This window comes from Chiloscyllium plagiosum, unplaced genomic scaffold (genome assembly GCF_037043375.1).
Source record: "Chiloscyllium plagiosum isolate Xiang-an unplaced genomic scaffold, Cpla_swu_hap1 HiC_scaffold_15, whole genome shotgun sequence".
Lineage (NCBI taxonomy): Eukaryota > Metazoa > Chordata > Chondrichthyes > Orectolobiformes > Hemiscylliidae > Chiloscyllium > Chiloscyllium plagiosum.
The window spans coordinates 19,363,088-19,386,658 of NW_028270153.1; the positions used below are offsets into that span (position 1 = coordinate 19,363,088).

Here is a 23,571-nt window from a genome sequence, read left to right on the forward strand (position 1 = left end):
ATCTGGGGATGGAGTAATTTGGGAACACTAGCACCAGTGAGGGGACAATATCTGCACTCACCTTGACCCAAACTGATCTATTTATACAAGATAAAGCAGAGTCCTTTAAAAGGGAAGATGGACAGAAGACTTTGTTGTGATTCTTAACTGCCATTGGAAGGTGCACTGACAAAGAGATTACACCTCCACCCCCCCCCCCCCCGAATCAATTACTCTGGTCAAGGTTCAGAATGTTGGGAAACCACTCAAGGAACAAATGCCAGTTCCTCATTGGCTTGGCTACCATTGAGAATTGTCAAGGGAGATGGGGGAATACCTGATAATCCACCTGACACATCCTTTTAACAAGAAGCTGTAAGGTGGACACACAATCTCCTATCCCCAGCACTGCAATTGGAACTTATGTAGCCAAATGCTGGCAGTAGCAGAATACCAGCTATTGCATTCCCCCTCACTGCTACTAGTTATCACAATCATGCAATGATTGGAGTTGGAGGCTTCAAACTTTAACTGCTGAGATAAAAGCAAGCATTTGCACGTAGGCACATAGAAAGAGCTTTCTCGTGGGCAGTTCAGGTCACATTTCACTCCGATAATATAGACTAGATACAATCTGGATTGAAACTAAATCTCAGAATGCTATCTTGAGAATCGATGTGCCTTTGGCAATAATTTTAGTTGTAATAGTCCTAACAGAACAGTATATATCCGCTAAAGCACCCTGCTAATTCCATACTTTAATAGAATTTTTACAGACCTTGAGAATGAAGAGACTGGTAAAACAAGAAGGTTGGTTTAAGCCTTGAGTGGTTTTATATTAGTTGCTAAGGTACAATTAAAAAATGTGATGAGCTTGCTTTGCGACTAAAATTTTATTTTCCCATACTAGGTGGCATAATAAGGTGCAACTAGAGGACTATCTACTACATATAGTTACAGTTCTGGATGTAGGTTTGCTCCCTGAGCTGGAAGGTTCATTTTTAGACGTTTCATCTCCATACTAGATAACATCTTCAGTGAGCCTCCGAATGAAGCACTGGTGGTGCAGCCCACTTTTTATTTATATGTTTGAGTTTGAGAGGAAACTCAAACATATAAAATGGAAAGCGGGCAACACCAACAGTGCTTCATTCAGAGGCTTACTGAAGATGTTACCTAGTATGGTGATGAAACATCCAAAAATGAACCTTCCAGTTCTGGGAGCAAACCTATATCCAGAACCTCAATCTGAGCTACAAATCTTTTCAAAGACAAAGATACAGTTATGCAGCTACTTTGGAGACTTGGGTGTAATTTAGTACATTGGCTCTATAACTTGGAATTCAAGTACAAGTTCTGAACATAATTAACCAAGCACTGTGACTCTTGCCCTCAGCCCTAGCCTACATTTAGAGGGACTGACATATTGAGGAAATTAGGAGTGGGCTACAAATGCTGTCCTAACCAGAGATGCCCACATCCCATGAACAAACGTTTTTTTTTTAAATTGTGATTTGTTTTTGCACCAGCTGCAGTATAACTCCAAAAGACACATAACAAAGGAGACCAGATGCTCCATTGGGCAATTTAACATTTTGATTTTCACTTGTAATTAAAAAAGACACAACCTGCTCTCTATCTTGCAACTAAGTATAAAACCAAATCTTCAGAATGTAGGCTGTAATATAATGAAGGTAAAGTCATCATAGTCTCAGCAGACCATAGTGCTACTATCTCATTTGAGAGAGACAACTAGTAGTGGTTTAACCTGAGAGTCACAATGGCCCAGATGAAGGAAGAGAATGAGGAGAGTCCTTCATGGAAATGTCACCTGGTGCAGAAGTTGAACTTGTGCTGTTGGCATCACCCTACATTGGAAACCAACTGTCCAGCCAACTGAGCTATCTAATCTCTCATCCTATATATATTTCAAAACACAAAATCACATGCAAAGGATTCCTTGGTCAGTGAGCAGTGATGCAACTCTGGTGATTATTGGTCACTGATTAAACATTAGCAGTTTTACTGGTATATCAACTGGCACAACCATTGATGCATTTTTAATTCTGATTTCTAATAGCTTGATGAATGATTCAAATTCTCAATCATTACTGACTTTACACTTAAATTCTTATCGTTGGAAAGTTTATATTTTTATCTTTCAATGTATTTTATGCAATTAATATGGTGACATAAGTATACTATGCTGTCATTGTATAAATGGAAAAAAGGCATACATATGGACAGTTTATGCAGGTAAGTACATATATAACAAAACATTTACAAACACATCTTTTGACATTATAAGCAGAGAGATATAGTATAAAATCCTCATGTAAATTTCCAAAAAGAAAGATAAATATATATGAATGCAATCCATAGAGATGTAATTTGGAACTGCAGTACAAACATATTTTAATCATATTTTAGATACATTCAAGACACAACAGAGAAAAGAAAAAATAATGGAGCTTCCCTATTGTTACATGCAGTGTAATCATATTTCAGGATCACAAAGTCTAGGGATCTTTGATTGTTTCTCAGCAAAAGGTCACCCCATCGAGCTTCAAGCTTCTTGATGGTGATAACAGATTTTGGAGTGGTCTAAGAGGAGATCAACCTTTCAGAGAGGAGGGTTCTACTAATAGACTCTTACAATTGCCAACTGTTGTAATAAACAAACGTCATAATATTGCTTGTGCTGACGAGGTTTTAAGAACAAGATTTTATAACTTGAAATTTATAAGAACAAATTGTTGTAATGAAAAGATTGTAATATCAGAATTTGTTATACAGCTGTTTGAGTAATTATATTTGTATTATTCACATATCCCAAACAGTGTACATTTTACACTGTGGTTTTTTTTTAGATATAATAGCATCAAATAACATAACCTGGTGTTCTGTCAATAAGAGGAATATGTATGAAGTACATTAATAATTTAATTTTATGAAATGTAGAATGTGTGTAAAAATGCATTGGAATAAACAGTGTGGTGAGTTATTAACATTGAAATGCAAATAAAATTCATATTCAATATCTGCCTCAACACAATGCATGGCCAATGCTGTTTTTTCTGTTCAAATTTCATTTCTTCCATATTCCATGATTATGTGGTGGGCCCAACAGTGCATTTCTGCATTTCAAACACCATTCAATTATTTTTAATCTTTAATAATTTATAAGTCAGTTCACCTTTTGAAATAGTTCCAGCATTCCCCTCACGTGTGAGCATCGGCAGAACTACTTTCAAAGTCATGTTAAAAAATTCCCATATTTATCATCTCCTGTTCCGAAGACTTAAATATCTTTAACATTCCCCACTAACCTTTTCCTTTTCCCTGTGACTGGAATAGTGAGAGTGTTTGAATAATCAAATCTTTAAGTTTCAAAATGTACTGCAATTTCAGTGACTTATCTTTAGTGCTTTTTATGGGACCCTGTAATCAGTTTCTTTACTCACTTCAGGATAATTTACAACCTTAGTATATTTTTTAAAAACTTTTTTTCTATGGAGCAAACAATTGTGGGCCCCACAATAACCATTTTCTAATTTCCATCTGGTTTTCCAAGTGATAGCAGATGAAAAAAAAGAAATTCATTCAGAGGGAGAGAGAAAAGGTGCCAGGTTGTGTCACTCTGATTAGAGTCTCTTGAGGGGTTGGTAACAGCAACGCTTCAGAGTCCGCAGAGCAATTTGCTACTTACTCTGGCAATGAATGATAGGCATATGATAGTGGAAGGTGTGTGTGTGAGTGTGTGTGTGTGTGTGTTGGGTGGGTGGGGGGGGGGGGTGGTGCTGCAGGAGTGATTAGAAAAACTGGGATCAAATTGTTCTGCCTGTTTTCCTGGAAGTAAAGCTTCAACCTTTCTGAGCAGTTAATACTCTGCGAACCAAAATAGTTATAGATAAAAGGTGCTTTGTGTTTCATTTATTTTGATCTTGTTGTTGTAATATTTTTCAAGCAAAATATCATATCTTTCATAATTAACTGCTTCTTCTAAAACAGATAAGTAGCAAGGAAATTACATCAATAGATCCACAAGTGAGAATCAGCATGAAATCTGAATTAATTTTTATTCAACTGGCAAATAAATAACCTTGCTTTAACTGCGAAAACCACATTGTTACAATTTTTAAACTTTCAATCAATGAAATTAGAACATTACAAATGCTCCATAAATACTCACAAACAGTAATATAGGACTTCAACATTAACCTAATGAGCTTTTGGAGTCTCAACTAAATCAAAGCTAATGAAGACATCAGAATTAGAGGGAAACTTTGGTCACAGTAAAAAATCCTTGATTGCATAACCTAACATTAAAGAGATATATTTTAAATTATTTTGTAATATAAATGTGGATTTCAAGGTATTCTCTAAAAAGGCAGTTGTATTTAAAATTCTTCTTTAGAATAGGAAGTTGTAAATTCTTGCACATAAATGTGCACCAGGTAAATTATAAATTAAAAAGGAAGGTGGGAGCACTTTACCTATAAAATATGAGTGCACTTTGGAATATTCTAATGGCAGGAATACATTGAATATTAAACTAATACAAGGATACAGTTTAAATTAGGTTTTAAGATGGTGCCCTAATGCATGTGCTTCTGGAAAAGGAGATATATTTCAAATAATACTATGTAAGCTATTTAATTTAATTAAATATATAATATACTTTAATTATTTTATAAGTGTATTAATATCTTTGCATAAAATGGTGCCCTTTTAGTATTATAGAATACATATTAGCTATGCCGTAAAGCAGGATATTGTTTTAAATGATTCTACAAATATGCAGCACAATCTATTTTGTACAGGAACTTGTTTTAAATTATTCTGTGCAGAAGTCTTATATTTTCAATTGTTCTGTAAAATATGCAGTTTATTGTGGGATGTTTTGTAAAACAATGGCCAGATTTCAAATGATTGGGTAAATAATGGGAACATTTTAAATTGCTGACAAATAAACAGTTGGGATTGTTTTGTTGTCTCACAGATGGCTGCCCCATGTTATCATAAAAGAAGTCACAAAGTGAAGATTAACCTTTCAAAGAAAAGTATGAGGGGAACCCGGGTGCTCATCAAGGTTATAATATATGCCCTAGGAATATATTGTTATAATGGGATGACTAAATAATGATAATCTTCTGTCTCTCATTCAGTTATGAACTTGTTTGAAAACATGTGCTATAGTTGAGAGGAAAATACTTTTGTCTGTGTCAATACTGTTTTGTGATTAATGCTCAATTCGAATTAAAGAAGTTCATTTTATTCAGTGAACGTTCCACATTGAACAAAAATAATTGTTGCAGGTTGTTTTTATTTGTGATCTAGTGCTACTGTGAGACATTCTCTTGGCAGTGAATAAAAATAGAGGTTTATCCCCGGTCGAGAGCAAAGTCTTGATGACATTTTTATATTTGGGAGGAAACCTGGCACATTGCTAATCATGCCACCCATTCATGTCAGCAAGTGCCCATGGACTGAAACAGTGCAGATTGCACCCATTAAACATTTCACTTAGTCAAGAGAAAGAATAAATATAATGAATTGCAGCCGGTTGCTGCTGTTGCTCATATTGATGGCCCCATACGATGCTAACAGGACACTTTTCATCACACAAGTCAATCCATAATTATTTTTGCACTCAAAAACTCACAATGCCCTTAATAAGACTGCTTTGCATATTAAAGTTTCAGAGCATGTGACTGGTTCTTGGCTGCTGAACGTAAATAAATTCACTCAATTCTGCAGACATTTTAATTTAGCAGCTCATTACTTTTCCATTCTGATTCTCCAGTTTACAGTGCCCTCGGACCCGAGTCAAAAAAGGCAGTCCAATTGCGATGGTACATTTTAAGATGTTATATAACAACCTCAGTATTTTGCACGAGTGAAATGAAGCTAATTATTGTTCATGAGATAGTTAAGTTGCAAAGGGTTGCTTAATATTTGTACATAAGTAAAAATAGCAGCCATTTTCAAATATCCTCAGAAGGAATGTCCCTTATATTAAAAAAAATTGGGCATGTGATCCATTTAAAAATAAAATAAAACAATTGCTATCTACTCCTCGTACTGAGCTGGATTCCAGCATTTCCACACACACACACACTCTCCTGGGTCTCTTCTTTCTGAGTGCAGCTCCCTTCCAGCTTTCTGTTAAACATTTCCACCTTGTAGTTGTGTTAATGCTGACTTCAGTCCTGCTGTGGTGAGAACTTCACATCTGCGTATTAATGACAGTAAAGATTAATTTCCCCAAGCCACAGTCAGAACCAAAAATACCAGCAGAAACCCCCTAAACAGACACCTCTAGTGGGGGAAAAAAAAACAACTTTCTGCTGATCCAGATATTTTGCCTTTTTTTTAACTCTGCTCGGATGAAAGTAACCTCAACTGAATTTCTTTTTTTCACACAGGTCTGCAAAAAAAAATTTAAAAAACAGTAAATACTAAAATAACCTCCTGAAATGAAGCTATTTAAACTGGTAGTACTGGAAGGCACTTGTGCTCATTTTTGTATCTCAGGATCAGTCTTAGCATGATTCGGGTCTCTCATCGTCGTTTGTCCTCTTTTCCACAGTGACGTTTTTCACAGTAGCATTACGGACATATGTGTTTACTTCATAATGTGCAAAGTCTGCAAGAATCTATTGCGGTATCTGTTTGATGCTTACCACTGCCGCATGAAATTCAACATTTCACTGTCAGCCTTGACCTCTTTGAAAGTGGGTAGTGACAGTCAATGCAGATAGCCTATGAATTAAAGCTCCATTATATAGGGTAGATATTGTTTTGTCATTGCTGCTACAAGTCTTTTAAGGAAGCCACTGGATCTGATAATGATTAGATCACTTACAGTGTGGAAACAGGCCCTTCAGCCCAACAAGTCCACACCGACCCTCCGAAGAGCAACCCACCCAGATCCATTTCCCTACATTTACCCCTTCACCTAACACTACGGGCAATTTAGCCTGGCCAGTTCACCTAACCTGCACATTTTTGGACTGTGGGAAGAAACCAGAGCACCCAGAGGAAACCCATGCAGACACAGGGAGAATGTGCAAACTCCACACAGACAGTTGCCTGAGGCGGGAATTGACCCAGGTCTCTGGCACTGTGAGGCAACAGTGCTAACCACTGTGCCACCCACAATAATACTGTGACAATGCACGTGCTTTACTCTAAAATCTTTTCTCAGTGGCTCAGACCTCATGGACCTGTGTAAAATTGCGTTCAATGAAAGAAAGAGCTTTTATTTATATTTTATTCAGTCTAAAGATGTGCAGGTTAGTGGATTGGCTGTACTAAATTACCCATAATGTCCAGGGATATGCAGGCCAAGTGGCTTAGCCATTGGAACTGCAGGGTTATAGGGATATGGTAAGAGAGTGGGTAGAGGTGAGATGCTCTTCAGAGGGTTGGTGTGAATGCAATGGGCCAAATGTTCTGCTCAATTTGTATTGAACCTTTCATTACCTCCATATACTCCATATTCCATATTGGGAGCTCACATAGTCCCGCAGTGTAGGAAACAGAGCGACCAATTTGTACATAGCAAGTTCCTAGAAGAAAAAAGTGGTTCATGACCAGATAATTTTTTTTTTAGAAGGTTTTGATTGAGGAATAAATATTGGCCAGCGTACTGGGGGGGGAAATCTGCACTTTGGCAAAATACCTGCGTCTTTAAAGTCCATTTGAAAAGGCTGAGCAGGTGTTTAACATCTTAAGGATTGCACCTTTAGTAATGTAGTGTTCTGTGAGAGACCCTACTGTGCACCTTCAATCACTTCACACTGAACCTGATTTCTTTTCCAGCTAATAAATTTAATTCAAGTATACTATCAATAAGGACCATTTCGTTGACATCACATCAGGATTCAGTTTTTACAGAACAGTTGAATGCTGTAACATTGTTATGCAAGTTAAAAGGTGCAACTATTTTGAGCCTCCAGATAACAGAATTTAGGAAATTTAGCCCAACTGGTCTATGTTGATCTCTATTCCACTTAAACATCCTCCCACTTTATTTCATCTCATCCTATCTGCATATCCTCATATTCATTTCTCTGTCACGTACCAACCTACATTTCCCTTAAATGCATCAATGCTATTGACTTGAACATGTCATGTGGTAGGGTGATCCACATTTTCAATACTTTCTGAAATCCAATGTTGCCAATAATCATCAAACATGTGAATGACATCATCCTTTGTATTATTGCAAAATTCTTTTGAAAGTTCTGAAGTTGTGAAAGGCAGAATGTAAATGAAAATTATTTTCACTGAAAATTTCATTCTCATTGAGCCAGATGCAGAGATCGTTGAATTACTCAAACAATATAAATAACACAATGCTTAAAGAAGGTAGTTAATGATACAGTAAATGTGGCTACAAGTGTGCAGTGGCGATCATAGTACAATTGCATAATTACACTGTAAACTATAATTAAACAATTATGACACAATGCTGCAACTATATCAGAACCAAATGGAGGTCATAATTCCATTCTTATTATCATGCCTTTGCATTGTAATTAGAGTGTGTTACAAGCAGTTTTGTTACAGCGATTTTGGTGTGGGTTATATAGGATCCCTTTTCTCTTCAAACCTGAGGTTTCAACTCTATATTGTGACTGGTTGCACCAGTGACACCTAGTGGCGGTTCGTCAGCACCATTCAACTTTCACTTTAAATTTCATTATCAACAGAATCTTGAAAAATTGTCATAGAAGATTGCTATCAAATTATTATTATAGCAATAATTATTAATACATGTTTAATCTGATTATGTTTACTGGAATAAATAACATAAAAAAGCCTCAGCTTAAAAGACATATTAATACTGAAATATTTCATTGGGATAATACTTGTGTATTTTGGGGTTAAGGTTGTTCACAGTCAGGGAGAACAAACAAAATTCTTCAAAATGTAAATACAATTCATTCTGATGAAGCTGCTTCAATGGTTGAATTGCTCACCAACATCTCAGATGTGAAAGTGTGGATGGTAACACATGGATGAATTAAGAGCATTTTGTTGGCACCCACCAAACAGAATAAAACCAGGGTGAAGATATCGGCAAAAACGGCTGTCACAATGGGAATGTGTGTCGAGAGACCTCAGCTTCCTGGAAATTCGAACTCAACCTCACCTGTATAAGGAGAAAGTGAGGACTGCAGATGCTGGAGATCAGAGCTGAAAAATGTGTTGCTGGAAAAGCGCAGCGGGTCAGGCAGCATCCAAGGAGCAGGAGAATCGACGTTTCGGGCATGAGCCCTTCTTCAGGAATTCTGAAGAAGGGCTCATGCCCGAAACGTCAATTCTCCTGCTCCTTGGATGCTGCCTGACCCGCTGCGCTTTTCCAGCAACACATTTTTCAGCTCACCTGTATAAGCCAATAAACTGTACATGACAACTGAGCATCCCTAGAATTGCAGACTCAGGAAATGAAGCTGGCTCTTTAACAAGTTAGCCTGAGGGTAGGTCCTGGGAAGAAAAAGAGGTAAACAGTAAAGGATGACTGGGACAAGCAAAAGCTCAGCCCTGCGTGTGTTGATCCATAACAGGGGGAGTTTATGATAACAAAAATGGTGAGGACATTAGCACTGGTTTCTCCACATGGGACTTTAAATATGGAAAGATGAAAATTTATGTTCGAGAGACCCGTGTTCATGCACAAAATGTGCATTTCCAGTCATTGCTGAGAGCTTTGCCATTGATATGACTTACAATCCTTATCCATTAGCTCAATGCTAGCAACAGCTGAGAAAGGTCTATAATGATTATGTTTTTAATAGTCTGATAATTACGTAAGGAGAACCTCTCTAGCCCTAAAAAGTGTATTTCAGCAGCGTGGAATTATATTCTTCTAGAAGAAAATTGACAGTGGATATGTGTTTAAAAAATGCTTTTTGTTTCTACTTCTTACCATTCTCCCTTAATCCAATCTGAATTTCTCATTTTTAATTTCATTTTCTGTACATCATTTACCATTCATTTGTATTGCTGATTTAAACTCTGTGTGTCTCAGAGCGAATTCTTAAATCTGATTGGTTGAAGTGGTTTGGTGTTCACAAATGTCAGAGAACTCCTATAGAATATAATGTGTCCCTAATCCTAACCCTGATCTTGCTCCTTTCTGATTCCATTCATTCCTATTGAATCACAGTTCCATTTCAATAGGGAAGGGGGCAGGTTGAACAACAGAGAACAATATGGAATGGAAAGGATGATTCCTCTTTTGAATCAGTCCAGAAATAAGGGACATGATCTTAAAAATTAGGGGTCACCCCTTTTGGATCATGACAAGAAGAATATTTTCCTTGCTTTCAGTATGTTGAGGGATTTTGGAACTGTATGAAGCAGGAGATCAGAGATCATTAGCAATTGATGGAAAGGCGGAAATAGAAACATCAAACGATCAGCTACAATCTTATTGAATGGCAGAGTAGGTTTGAGTTGCCCAAAGACCTACTTCTGCTTCTTATTTGCATGCAACCCTGTTGGGAGTTGGTTAGCTCAACTGACTGGACAGCTGGTTTACAAATCAGTGTAATGTTAACATGAGCTCAATTCCTGCACTAACTGAGGTTACTCGGCAGGAGTCTCCTTCTCAACCTCCCCCCTCACCTGAAGTGTGCTGACCCTCAGGTTAAACAACCAACAGTCACTTCTCACTCTAATGACCTGGTAGGACTATATATGTCATATTTTGTTTGCTAATGCTCCTCTAAGGCATCTAGCAATGTTTCATTATGTTGAAGGTGCTATATAAATATAAGTTGCTGTCATTGTAACAGATCAGCAGACCCAGAAATCCATTTAGTATATTTCTAAATATCCTTACTTCGTTCGAGTTTCATTTTTTTTCCTCTATTTTATAATGCTGCAGCAGAACTAAATTGAAGTACTGTTGTACTGACAGCACATTCAGGCAGCCTGCATGCAAGACCCAAGTAATGACAACAGAATATACAGCACCTCAGTAAAGCTGCTGTGTAATAACTCCTGACACTAATAATTATTAAGTGAAGCTTTTGCATGCACAGGCTGTTAGCTTAATAACAATTCATGCTACTGCAGCCCCAGTTATGACACACTGAATATGCAGACTATAAATAGTTGGTATGAAAGTTATTGGAAGAATTAATAACACTGCCTCAGGGTTACAACTAATTCTACTAAGACTTCATGTGACACTTAACAGCTATTATACATGACAACACAAAAGCATTGTCAATTTGCACTGTAATACATGAATTCTTCCCACTAGTAACTCAGTTACATTGTAATGAGCTCCCTGTGTCTCACTGCCTTTTCCTAATCTGTTTTATAAGCTGATTTGCTCCAAAGCAGCCATTATAATTTAATGACGAGCACCCCCAAAACACCATCTTAATTTCTCAGTCAACCTGCCCCCTTCCCTTTGAACAAAATGTCCCTCCACCCACCCACATCTGTTGGGAGAAGAGCAGTAAAATCACATTAAAATGAACGCACGATTCCCGAAACCTCCATCGAGGAACAGGATTTATTTTAACTGTGAATTAGTCTTTGATGTTGATTGTATGTTTGGTAACCTATCAGATGGAATACAAGACTCTGGAAGTCTGTGAGAATTAATTGCACCCAGCCAACCTCCAGGAATTCTGCTTTCCTCCACTTCTGGTCCCTTGTGCCTCACCTACCTCCTTCACCCACCAATTTTGGCAGAGCCCTCAGGCCCTAAGCTCCAGAATTCTATTCACAAACTCTTCCTCTCTCCACTTCCCTGACATATTGCTTGAAACAACATCTTTGATCAAGCTTTTTGACAACCTGCCCATATTATCTACTTACTAGGGCTCAAATAATATCTGATTACCGTGAGGCACTTTGGGATGTTTTATTTCATGAAGGGCACTAAATAATTACAGGATGCTGTTAGTTACAACCAAATTTAATTTTTTTTGTGACGATAGAAAATTGTTATTTTTCTTTCATGTCATGAATCAAACTATTTTGAAAACTATGCTGCTGTGATTATCAGAATAAGCAAAATTAAAATTGGGCAAAGTGCCTGGATGTGTATGGATAACAGAGGATAAAATGGGTTTCTTCCTTGAGTAGGTCACAGAGTCATACTGATAGAGGAAAATATTTTTTGTGCATGTTATTCAGCCTTTGCCAGTCATATGTCCTCTTCCATTTGTCCCTGGCCCTTCCGAAAGGATTTGGAAGAGTAACATCACTTATTGTCCGTACACCAAGTCGCAGCTGACACTCTGGAGCAGTACTGAGGCAGTGCTGCATGGTGGCAGGTGCTGCTTTCCAAATGAAATGTTGATTGAGTCTCCATCTGTCCCTCTCAGCAGCCTGACTGTCTCCAGCATCCTAAACTGAATGTAAATCTCTCATCCAAATCCAAATGGTCACTTATTATATTGCTGTGTTTGGGATCTTCCTGTATGCAAATACACTGCCACACTTCCTGTAATCCACTAGTGACAGAAAAGGAAATCACGTTTGGATGAGCGGAGGTGATGAAAGCCTGAATAGAAATTCAACAGTTTTATTTGTAAAAGTTATTGTATTGGTAATCAGAAACAAGTGGGTGGGTTCAAGGCATTGGCTTTAGTCATGACTATGCATGCACATTGAGGTCTACCTGTATGAAAGGTGTTTCCAAGTAACTGCTAGATACTAGCAGTAACCCTGGCTGGTGGAAGGTAAGTGGAGCAGCTCTTGAGTAATGGAAACAAAAACAGAAGTTGCTGGGGAACTTCAGGAGGTCTGTGGAGAGAAAATAGTTAACATTTTGAGTCCAGTGACCCTTTTTCAGAAATGGTAGTATCCAGGGAAATGTGGTATTTATACTGATGATAGGGAGTGGAGGGAGCAGAACAGTAACTGAAAAATGGAAATAGAGTCAGAGACAGTGAAAGAAGGAAGGGTTAGGCAGGCAAAGGAATTGTTAACAGTAAGCCAGGAAAGGAGAAAAGCTAGTTAGGTGATAGGGACAATGAGTGGGTGCAAATGGGTTAGCTGTACTGAAATCAATCCATGTCAAGACAGGAGTTGGGCTGTGGGAATAGGTAACAGACGTGGAGGATGGTGTTCAGGTTACAAAATTATTAATCTTGATACTGAGTCCTGAAGGGTACAGGGTTCCCAAGTAGAAAAGGAGATGCTGTTCTTCCAAATTGTTCTGAGCCTCGTTGGAGCACTGCAGCGAGCCTGTGTCAGAGATATTGGTCAGGGAACAGGGTGGTGTGTGGAAGTGGCAGGCGACTAGAAGCTTGGGGTCATTTTTACAGACATAATGTAGGTGCTCTGCAAGGTGGTCACCCAGTCAGTGGTTCTTCACTCTAACGTCGAGGAGACCGCAGTGTGAGCAACGCAGAGTAAAGTGCCAAAATTGGAGACATATTAGCAACTGCACAGATTATTTCTCATGTCTGGACTAAGCTCAGTTGCTGCTGGGATGAAAACCTTGGAGCTACTTTGATATAAGGCAGGAATCGATGATAGTTAAAGGAAAATATGAAATAACACATTTTATACATCAAATGAGATAAATATATCACCCAAGCATTTGTGGTTCCAGTATGTTGAACTTATTTAAACCATTGACACCATCCATGTCATCCTATGTAGTTCTGTGTTGATGTGTTATGTGATCAAAGAAAATAATTGCTTAACACTGTAACAAAACAGACATTTGTTTTTGAGTAATCTCCAGGTAAAAGATCTGTGAAAACAGAAATCAAGGCCCAATTTAGACAGTGGTTCACACAGAACACTAATTTATTAATTTTTAAGTATACACTTCTGGCTTTTAAAATTGCATAGTAAAGAGTTTTTTTTAAAACGAAGACAAAGAACAGGCAAACAGAGTCTCCAGTAAATAGTCTTAGATGGCTTTGCAAAATTCTAAAATATACTTTACTAAAGTTCATGATCTTTAGGTTAGATGTTTAAACATGTGTACTAAACCTTTGACTGTCAATGTCAAACTCTTTTTTTTCTGTCCAATGCAAAGGGTTAAGAAATCTTTACTAAAGACAAAAGCTTAAGTGATAGAAGAATCAAATACAAACAGACTGAAGAATCTTTTTGTAGCCTTTACATTTTCCTTTTGGATGAATACAGTGGCTTCAGTTCCCAATTAGAGGCAAGAACTCTGATAGCAAAGTGGAAACATTTTTTTTTGGAAAGCAAAGACGACAAGGAAGATCAGTGGCCCTTCTGTCATTTCTATGAACTTTAACTTGCTTCTTCTAATGGAAGATCACCCTGATGACATTCATATAGAACTTGAACACAGGGATGAGATAATAATGTCACTCAACACTTGGGAGACTGGGTCAGCTGTAAAAAATTAAATACTGAGCCTCAGTGGACAACACAACACTGCCATCATGTGGTCAAATCTGGAAGAGGGATTGAGTTATGGAAAGATCACACACTTGCTGTAATCTAATGTTGAAACAGGGATTGCTGAAGTACAATGCATTTAAGGATTCATCCTTGGGGCCTGTTTAATGTAGTTATATTAAGATAATTTCCTAAGATGGGAAAAGCAGATGGAGTAATATTAACAGCAGATGACCCAACACTGCTAGCCTGTCTAAGTAGGAGAACTTGTACTCCTTTCTTTCGCAAACTAAACCATTGTAGCTTTCAGTAAAGTGCCCTCAAAAGAATAAGAAAACAGCAGTAGGCCATTTATTCCTTATAGTCTGCTTGACCGATCAATAAGATCATGATTGATTGGTTACCTAAGTTCATGTCCTGGCTTTGCTCCATATTCCTCGATACCTTTGGTTAATAAGAATCTATCAATCTCGCACTTAAAAATTAATGACTGACATCAAATCTGTTGCAGAAAAAAGTTCAGAACTTCTACCTCCCTATTTGTGAACAAATATTTTCTAATATTACTCCTAAAAACTCCAATTTATAGGCGATTCCCCGGTCCTAGATTCCTCAAATTCGGTTCCTTAAAAATGAATCAATGCCAGAGTCCATACATCCACAAGCCAATCCCGAATGCACTAATAAACATTCTACAAATAATTTGTTGACAGAACTGTGTAATCCCTTCATAAAAATCTGTAATATTCCTAATATTAATACAAGGGAGAAATAGCATCAGTTTACTGTCCTTGGAATATTTTACGTAACAAATTATTTCAAACTGAAAGAATCTTAAAAGCAACTAAATATCTAACTCCTGTGTCAATCCATATTGTTAATTCCAGCCGAATACTGCCGACTTAACCATTGCTAAAGCAATCACAAGTCCCTTGCCTTGTGATCTCAATTACTTCAATGCTATTCCCTAATTTCTAAACTTGTCTGGTCATCATCCTTATCAGTTTGAGATCTAGAATTTCAAATAATAGCCAGTTCATATCTAACACCCTTTTTGCTTCCTTCGTTCAATCTTGGGATATGGGCATCACTGCCAGCTCCATCAGGTGGGTGATAACTGGACTGCAACAAGTTGGCTAGAGACTTTGCTCATTCTGGAACACAGGTCTTCAACACTCTGGTTGAGATGTCATTGGAATCTTTAGCCTTCTCTGTATTAAGTGCACTCAGCCATTTCTTAATATAGCATGAAGTGCATGAATACCGCCATCCACAATGCTGGGGACCTCAGGAGGAGGCTGAGATGGATCATGTACCCAATATTTCTGGCTGAAGATGGTTGCAAATGTCTTTTGTCTTCTGTATCAATGCACTGGGCTCTGTTGTCCATAAGGATGGGAATATTTGCATTGTTTCCTTCGCCTTTTAATTGTGGAACTGCCCACCACAATTTACGATTTGATATGGTATCAAATTGATTGTGGGATTGCTTGTCCCTGTGTATAACAATTTTATTTGCATACAATAAGTCATGTGTTATAGTTCCACCAGGTTGGTGCTTCAGAGTGACCTGTTGCTGCTCCTAGCATATTCTTCTTCATCCTCATTGAACCAGGGTTGATCGTCTGGTTCACTTATAATGACAGTGTGCAGAATATTCCAGAAGGGTATAGACTGTGGCTGAACTCAATTCTGTTGTGTCTTAAGGCTCATAGCACCTCCTGGATGCCCAGTCTTGAACTGATCAACAGGTCCTAAATCAATCCCATCTATCACAGAGGTAGTGTTACAATAAGATGGAACATATCTTCAATATGAAGATGGGACTTTGATTCCTAAGAACCGCGCAGTGTTTGATCCTCCCAATATCTCATGGACTAAGGCATCTGTAATAGGTAGGTGTGTGAGGAAGAGTTATCAAGTCATAGAAATCTATGACACAGTAAAAAGCCCTTTGGCCCATATAGTCTGTGCCAGGCAAAAAGAACCACCCAACAATTCTGATTCCATTTCCCAGAACTTGGCCTATAGTCTTGTATGCCTTGGTATCACACATATACAGCTAAATACTTCCACCTCTACCACCCTTACAGGCAGGGAGTTCCAAAACCCAACACCCTCTGAATGAAAATAATTTTCCTCACACATCCTCTGAACGTCCTGCCCCTTTTGTTAAATCTGTGTTCCCTGGTCATTGATCCCTCCACTAAGGGGAAATGTTCCTTCCTGTCAATTCTGTCTATCCATAAGAACATAAGAACAAGGAGTAGGAGTAGGCCATCTGGCCCTTCGAGCCCATTCCGCCATTCAATAAGATAATGGCTGATCTTTTTGTCACCTCAGCTTCACTTACCCGCCCTCTCACCATAACCCTTAATTCCTTTACTGTTCAAATGATTATCTATCTTAGCTTTAAAAACATTCAATGAGGAAGTTTCAACAACTTCACTGGGCATGGAACCACAGATTCACAACCCTCTGGATGAAGAAGTTCCTTCTCAATTCAGTCCTAAATCTGCTTCCTCTAATTTTGAGACTTTGCCATCTTCTCCGAGTTTGACCTGCCAGTAGAAGCATCCTATCTACTTCTATTTTATCTATTCCCTTCATAATTTCCACCAAAATGGATGACTTCACATTTAGTTTACAAATCTCAATCACGTGGGGTAAGTCTTTCTTTGTGTTGCTACAGGCTCAGTCTCATACCTATGCCTTTCAGAATTCACCTAACTCAGTCAGTAATGATGTTGTCAAGCCTTTCCTGATAATAGACCATGAGATATCCCATCCAAAATACATTCTGTGCCCTTGCAAGTATCGTAAAATGTAGAGGAACACTGATTCAACAGCTGATGGGGATCAATTGGGAGGTGATTTTCAGCTGGAAATGTCTCTGCCCGTGTTTGACCTAATGTCCTGAGATTTCATGGAGATTGGAACCAATGTTGAGGACTCCCAAGACAACTCCATCCTAACTGTATACCATTGTGCCATCACTTCTAGTGGCACCTACTGGTTGAACATTACAATCCCAGAGATGATGACGGAAGAGTTTGGGACATTGGCTACAAGATATGATTCCATGAGTATGGGAATGTCTATTGTTTGACTAGCCTGTGAAGCAGCTCTTCCCATATGTCAGAGAAAGAAGAACTTTGTATGTCGACAGGGCAAGATCTGTCTATGTCACATCTAGAGCCTAATAAGGTCTGGATGATTTGTTCCTATTTATTCTGATTAACCCCCTTGTGATTATTTAATACAATAGAGTGGCCTGCTCAGCCATTTCAGAGGGCAATTAAGAATTATTGACATTGCTTCAGTTCTAGAGTCATCTCAGGCCCTGTGAAATGAGGCAGATTTCCTAAACTTTCAAGGGCTTAAATGGATCAGATAGGATTTTATGACAGTTTTAATTGCACAGTCACCATTTCTCTCTCCAGCTTTTATTTTCAGTTTTTTTTTAATGAACCGAATTTAAATTTCCCAACAGCTGATTTGAACTCATGTCTCCAGATCATTAGTCAAGAGCTCTTGGTGACTAATCCAGTGCTATTCTTTAAAATGCTACTATACACGTAGCACAAATTTAAATCCAGTTCCTTGCTTTTTGAGAGAGGCACTGTGTTATTGTGAAGACTTTGCCAGATTGGCTTTTTCTCACTTGCTCGCTCACACTTGTTATTTTAGAAACCAAAGTTCTTTTTTTAAAATGTCTTAGGAATACGAACACAGAAAGTAGCTGCTGTTATTACACAAAATTAATCATACCTTGCAGCTTGAAGTGGGAGAGGCTTTAAGTGTGTATGTGTGTATTATGTATATATATATATATATATATATAAAAGCACCTCAATACAACTAACACATTCAACTGCAAATAAGCACCATCAATCACAGTACAGTCAGAAATTCATGTGAGCTTGTACCTGCTCGTCACTGGCATGACTTGCACAGTCTCTAGAGCACAGTGGTTGGTTTTGTGTGAAAAACTACTTGTCAGCAGACAAATGGCAGGTGTGTCAGGAAACATTTTAGAGTTTGCAAAGTTCTTTTTTTTTTGTATCCCTTTTCATTAAACAGGTCAATAAATGACATGACTGCAGTGTTCACAAGGGTTATCAATAATCCATCCACAATCGACTCCATCCTCCCCTTTGTGTGGATATGTCACTGCGTTTAAACCCCTCTGCTTCCAGCGCTCTGTGGTTAAGCTGAGAAAAGCCACTTGCTACTCCAAGTAATGCTCGACTTCAAATGGCACTATTCCCCAGTGAGATGAATATCTCACAACTGCAAATTATGGAACAGCAGGTCGGGACTAACTTCATCATTTAGGAGCAGATAGGTGAGAGTCAGCATCAGATTAAGGAAATGCTCAAGGGTTTTCTCAGCTTTCATAGTACTAATGAAGCCTGTCATTGCGTTTATATGGAGGCGGCTGAGTTGCTCAGTCTCTGGTTTAAAATCCACTTATTAAGGCATAATGAAACTAAGCACACTGCTTTCACCAAGAACTTGTAAGTGGGAGCTATGAAAACGGCTTGCTATAAGCTACTGGAATGACGTGATAGAACTATTTCCATATGGCAACCTTTCAAGGCGCCTTCAACAGCCATACCACCATCCTGCAAAGTTCAGGCAACCTTGTCAGCGGCAGGTTTTGTGAGACACCTCTTGTGCCCAAAATGTCATTCCAGTTCAGCTATTTCCACAGAATAGCAATGGATTGCAAGCCCACCTGAATGCCGGGTCAAAACACCACATGTATATAACTGCCCTGCTGTTCCTTTGAATCCCAAAATGAACCATTTCCAAAAAAAACTGTGCATGCAAGGAAATAATCAGTATGTGCCTGATCTTATACCAGAAGTCACTCAGAATATTAGAGTGACCACTTGTGTATTGCCAATCTGTGCTGGTTGCTGAAGAAATATTTGTTTGCAAGGCAAGAGTGTGACAAAGACAAGAAACACATTAGGGATCACCACAATAGCTACTTTGCTCCATGAGTGAGCAAAGTGAATAACTCACAAGTGATGAGTGAGCCATGAAGCTTTTTATTTCATGTTCTGTTTGTTCCGACATGTCCGGTTCTATCATAACGCTTGTACTTGAATCAAAAACAAGTTTGCACAGTTACTGTCACCACCAACCTCTCTTTTACAATGTGGAGAAATAGCTACACTAAAATCAGCCACAATACTTATTTAGACCGATCTTCAGCTTGTCACTGCTCTGTGGCAAGGTGTTTGTATCTGGCTCCTCATGGACATCAGTGAGCTGCACGCTGGAAGTTTAAGGCAGAAGAAGTTAGGAGTTTACTCCTGCTGCTGACTGTGCAAAATCCATCATAATGCTGCAAATTGCATGGTGTCATAATACTGTAAATTGTACAGTGTGTCTGCTCCCCACTGATCAGCTCATTAGGCAACTGTGTGAACAAAGCCATGTATCTTCTTTTAGATAGTCGGACCCTATTGTCATCTTGCTGCCATCTGTGTGTTCAACTGCTGGAACCAGCCGGGCTGTTTTCATAATGATGCTGCAGGACCTTGTCCCTACCCACAGTATAGGCAATGGTATCTGAACAAATAACGTCTTGTGTCTCAGGATTCTTGAAAAGCTGACTCTTCTTCACTTACAGAGTTATGGTCATACGGCATGGAAGCAGACCCTGGGTCCAACTCACCCATGCGGACAAGATTTCCCAGACTAAACTAGTCCCATTTGCCTGCACTTGGCCTATATCCCTCTGATTCTTTCATATTCACATACCTGTCAAAATGTCTCTTCAGCGTCCTAACTGTACCTGCATTTACCACTTCCTCTGACAGTTCATTCTAGTCTGAAAACTCAGTCCATTCCAGGGCTGAAGTACAGAAACCAGTGCAACAGTGCAGTGCACAGTTGAGGAAATACTACACTTTCATAGTCCCTACTTTCCAAATATGACAGTAAATTAAGGCCCTATCTGTCCCCTCAGGTGGATGCGAAATATGACCAAGGGAGGTATCCTCGTGTTGTGGCCAATAATTGCCCCTCATTCAACATCATAATAATAGATCATCTGATCCTTCTCACACTGCTGTTTCTGGGAAATAACTGCACAAAGTGGCTGTTGCATTCCATCTAATATAACCTTAACCATACCTCAAAACATACTCGATTGGCTGTAAGACACTTTAAGATGTACGCTGGTTATGAAAAGCACAATATAAGTACAAATACTTTTTCTATTTCTCTCAGTTTGCTTTGTATGAATTAATTTCAATTTGAGATGGAAGTTGTTGTTTATTCCATTGAAAGATCATTTTCAATACAACTGGTAGTAACAGGAAACCTAGGTCACTGACGACAATCAAATTTGGAATTCCTAATGTGAATTCAAATTTCTAAATACTGTACAACTAAGTTCATTTTTCATTGACACAGCTTTTAATATGTTTGAAGAAAGAGAACAGCAATTTGTGATGACATTTTGGAGCATGCGCATTATTAACATGATTTATAACCTTTTCCAGACAATTCTACAGTGCCGTTTCATTGGAAAACTAGCCAGGAGATGATACAGTGTTGTTCCAACATTATTCTAACCCATCTTAATGGGCAAACATTCCCTCTGACTGAAAAAGAATTATGTTATGTATTCCATGTACTTGAAACAAACTATGGCACAGATTGAAATAGTGGGCTGGATTTTTGTCCTCAACGTAGGTATGTCTGAGCTCTGAGCCAAGTTTCATTATGCTTTCTTGGCTGAGAGTCCAGTCATCCATTAGACTGTTAAAATGACTAAGCCACAATTTATAGTTCTGGCTCTCTATTTTTTTCTGTGAATAATCTAATGTTTAGTAACAGAAGATAAATAGGTGTCAAGTGCTTGCAATTTCTGATACTGATACTTAAATGGTCTGTATGATTGACACGTCTTTTGGTTTTTAGTGAAAGGTATCTCACTAAAGTAAAAGTAAATGACAGCTTTTTTTTAAACAAATTGCATCTTCACTCCAGTGATCATTGGTTCTATACAATGTATAGTGGGTGAATGGGTATAGAAATGTTTTACCTTGGCATGGAGGCTCCAAGATTCCATTGGGGTAGTTTGGGGGTACCATTTAGCATGTGTGATATGAGTGTCCATGAGGGCTGGATGGGAGAACAGAGTACAGAATTATGAAATGTTATGGCTTGAGTGGAGGGGCATTGCTTGGCAGTAGGAGCACTGATAAGACATTCTGAACTTACCTTTCAAAATATTCTCTCTTGCAAACTATGGTGCATTACAGCTCTTAGGTGCTGTGAACCATACCTCTTTGAAAAGTCAGCCCAACAATGTAACATATCAATGCTCCCTACAAAGCTGACCAGGTCAGGAAAACCAGATACAGCCTCACAATTTGCAGTGTCAATAGGCCATACCAAAAATTAGGAATGGTATCCCAAAACTAGATTCCAGTCACCATTTCACCTTCCCAAATTCGGTCCCAACTTCCTGAAAACCAGGCCAAGAATGAAAGCATGAATAATTAACACTGAGGAAACATTTAGATGTACACTTGTGATACAAAGGCGTATAAAGCTATACGTCAAATGCTGGAACATCGGATCAGAATACTCAGGTGTTGCTTTTGACTGGCACAAGCTCAATGGACCAGGGACTTCTTTGTGCTGCATGATTGTGTTACCAAGTTGGTCAGAATGTTAATCAACTTAGTCACATGATAAAAAGGGAGGTTTGATATCAACATGCAGATGAAGAAACTATGGTAATGCCATCAAAGACAACTGAAACTATTAGCTGAGGAATAAATTCTTTTTAAATAAATAAGTTTGCATTGTGAATTTGTCTCTCAATAAGTCAAAAAATATGTGGTTGTAACCATCATTTCCCAATCTCGCTATGCCTTCAGAGGGAAGGATTTATACTGGAAATAGCATTCATTGTTCACATATCTAGGTAAACCTCAAGTGTTAATGGATAAAATTATAATAGGGGAATTAAGACAAGACCCGCAGAGTTGTTTCAGGAAAGAATCCGATCATTACTTTTCTGTTTCTGGAAGCACCACTATATCTTGTTCCAGTATCAGATGTGAGAATCTTGATTGATATATTAATAGTTTAATTATCAACCATTCAAACAATTGTGATGTGCCCAACCCCTTATACAAGAATTAGACAACAATATGTCGCAGAAGGAGACCATTCAACCCCCTAAGTCTATATGTGCACTTTTTAGGAGCAATCCAATTAGGCACATACCCCTACTCTTTCATCATACCCAATCATTTATTTCCTCCTGTAAGTATTTATCCAATTCTCTTTTTGAAGTCTATTAAGAGAAAGAATAGGGCCCCTCAAAGATCGGCAAGGCAGCCTTTGTATAGAGCCACAGGAGATGGGGGAGATACTAAACAAGTATTTTGCATCAGTGTTTACTATGGAGAAGGACATGGAAGATACAACATGTAGGGAAATAGATGGTGACATCTTGAAAAATGTCCATATTACAGAGGAAGATGTGCTGGGTGTCTTGAAACAGATAAAAGTGGATAAATCCCCAGGACTTGATCAGGTGTACCCTAGAACTCTGTGGGAAGCTAGAGAAGTGATTGCTGGGACCCTTGCTGTGATACTTGTATCATCGATAGTCACAGGTGAGGTGCCGGAAGACTGGAGGTTGGCTAACATGGTGCCACTATTTAAGCAAGGTGGTAAGAAAAAGCCAGGGAACTATAGACCAGTGAGCCTGACATTGGTGGTGTGCAAGTTGTTGGAGGAAACCCTGAGGGACAGGATATATATGTATTTGGAAAGGTGATGACTGAGTAGGGACAGTCAACATGGCTTTGTGCTTGAAAAATCATATCTTACGAACTTGATTGAGGTTTTTGAAGAAGTAGCAAAGAAGATTGATGAGGGCAGAGCAGTGGACGAGAACTATACAGACTTCAGTAAGGCGTTCGACAAGGTTCCCCATGGGAGACTGGTTAGCAAGGTTAGAGATCTCAAGGAATACAAGCAGAACTAGCCATTTGGATACAGAACTGACTCGAAGGTAGACGACAGAAAGTGGTGATGGAAGGATGTTTTTCGGACTGGAGGCCTGTGACCAGTGGTATGTCACAAGGATTAGTGCTAGGTCCACTACTTTTCATCATTTACAGAAATGATTTGGATGTGAACATAAGAAGTCTGGTTAGTAAGTTTGTAGATAACACC

At 38.5% G+C, this 23,571-nt stretch overlaps 1 long non-coding RNA gene across 1 annotated transcript in view; it reads right to left on the minus strand.

Annotated features, from left to right (window-relative positions):
* Window positions 1-4,073: 4,073 nt before the first annotated feature.
* LOC148147621 (uncharacterized) overlaps window positions 4,074-23,571 on the minus strand; it is a 74,207-nt gene continuing 54,709 nt past the window's right edge. The window contains exon 4 of the long non-coding RNA XR_015759472.1: window positions 4,074-6,214. This is a non-coding gene — a long non-coding RNA (uncharacterized LOC148147621). The remainder of the gene's footprint in view (window positions 6,215-23,571) is intronic.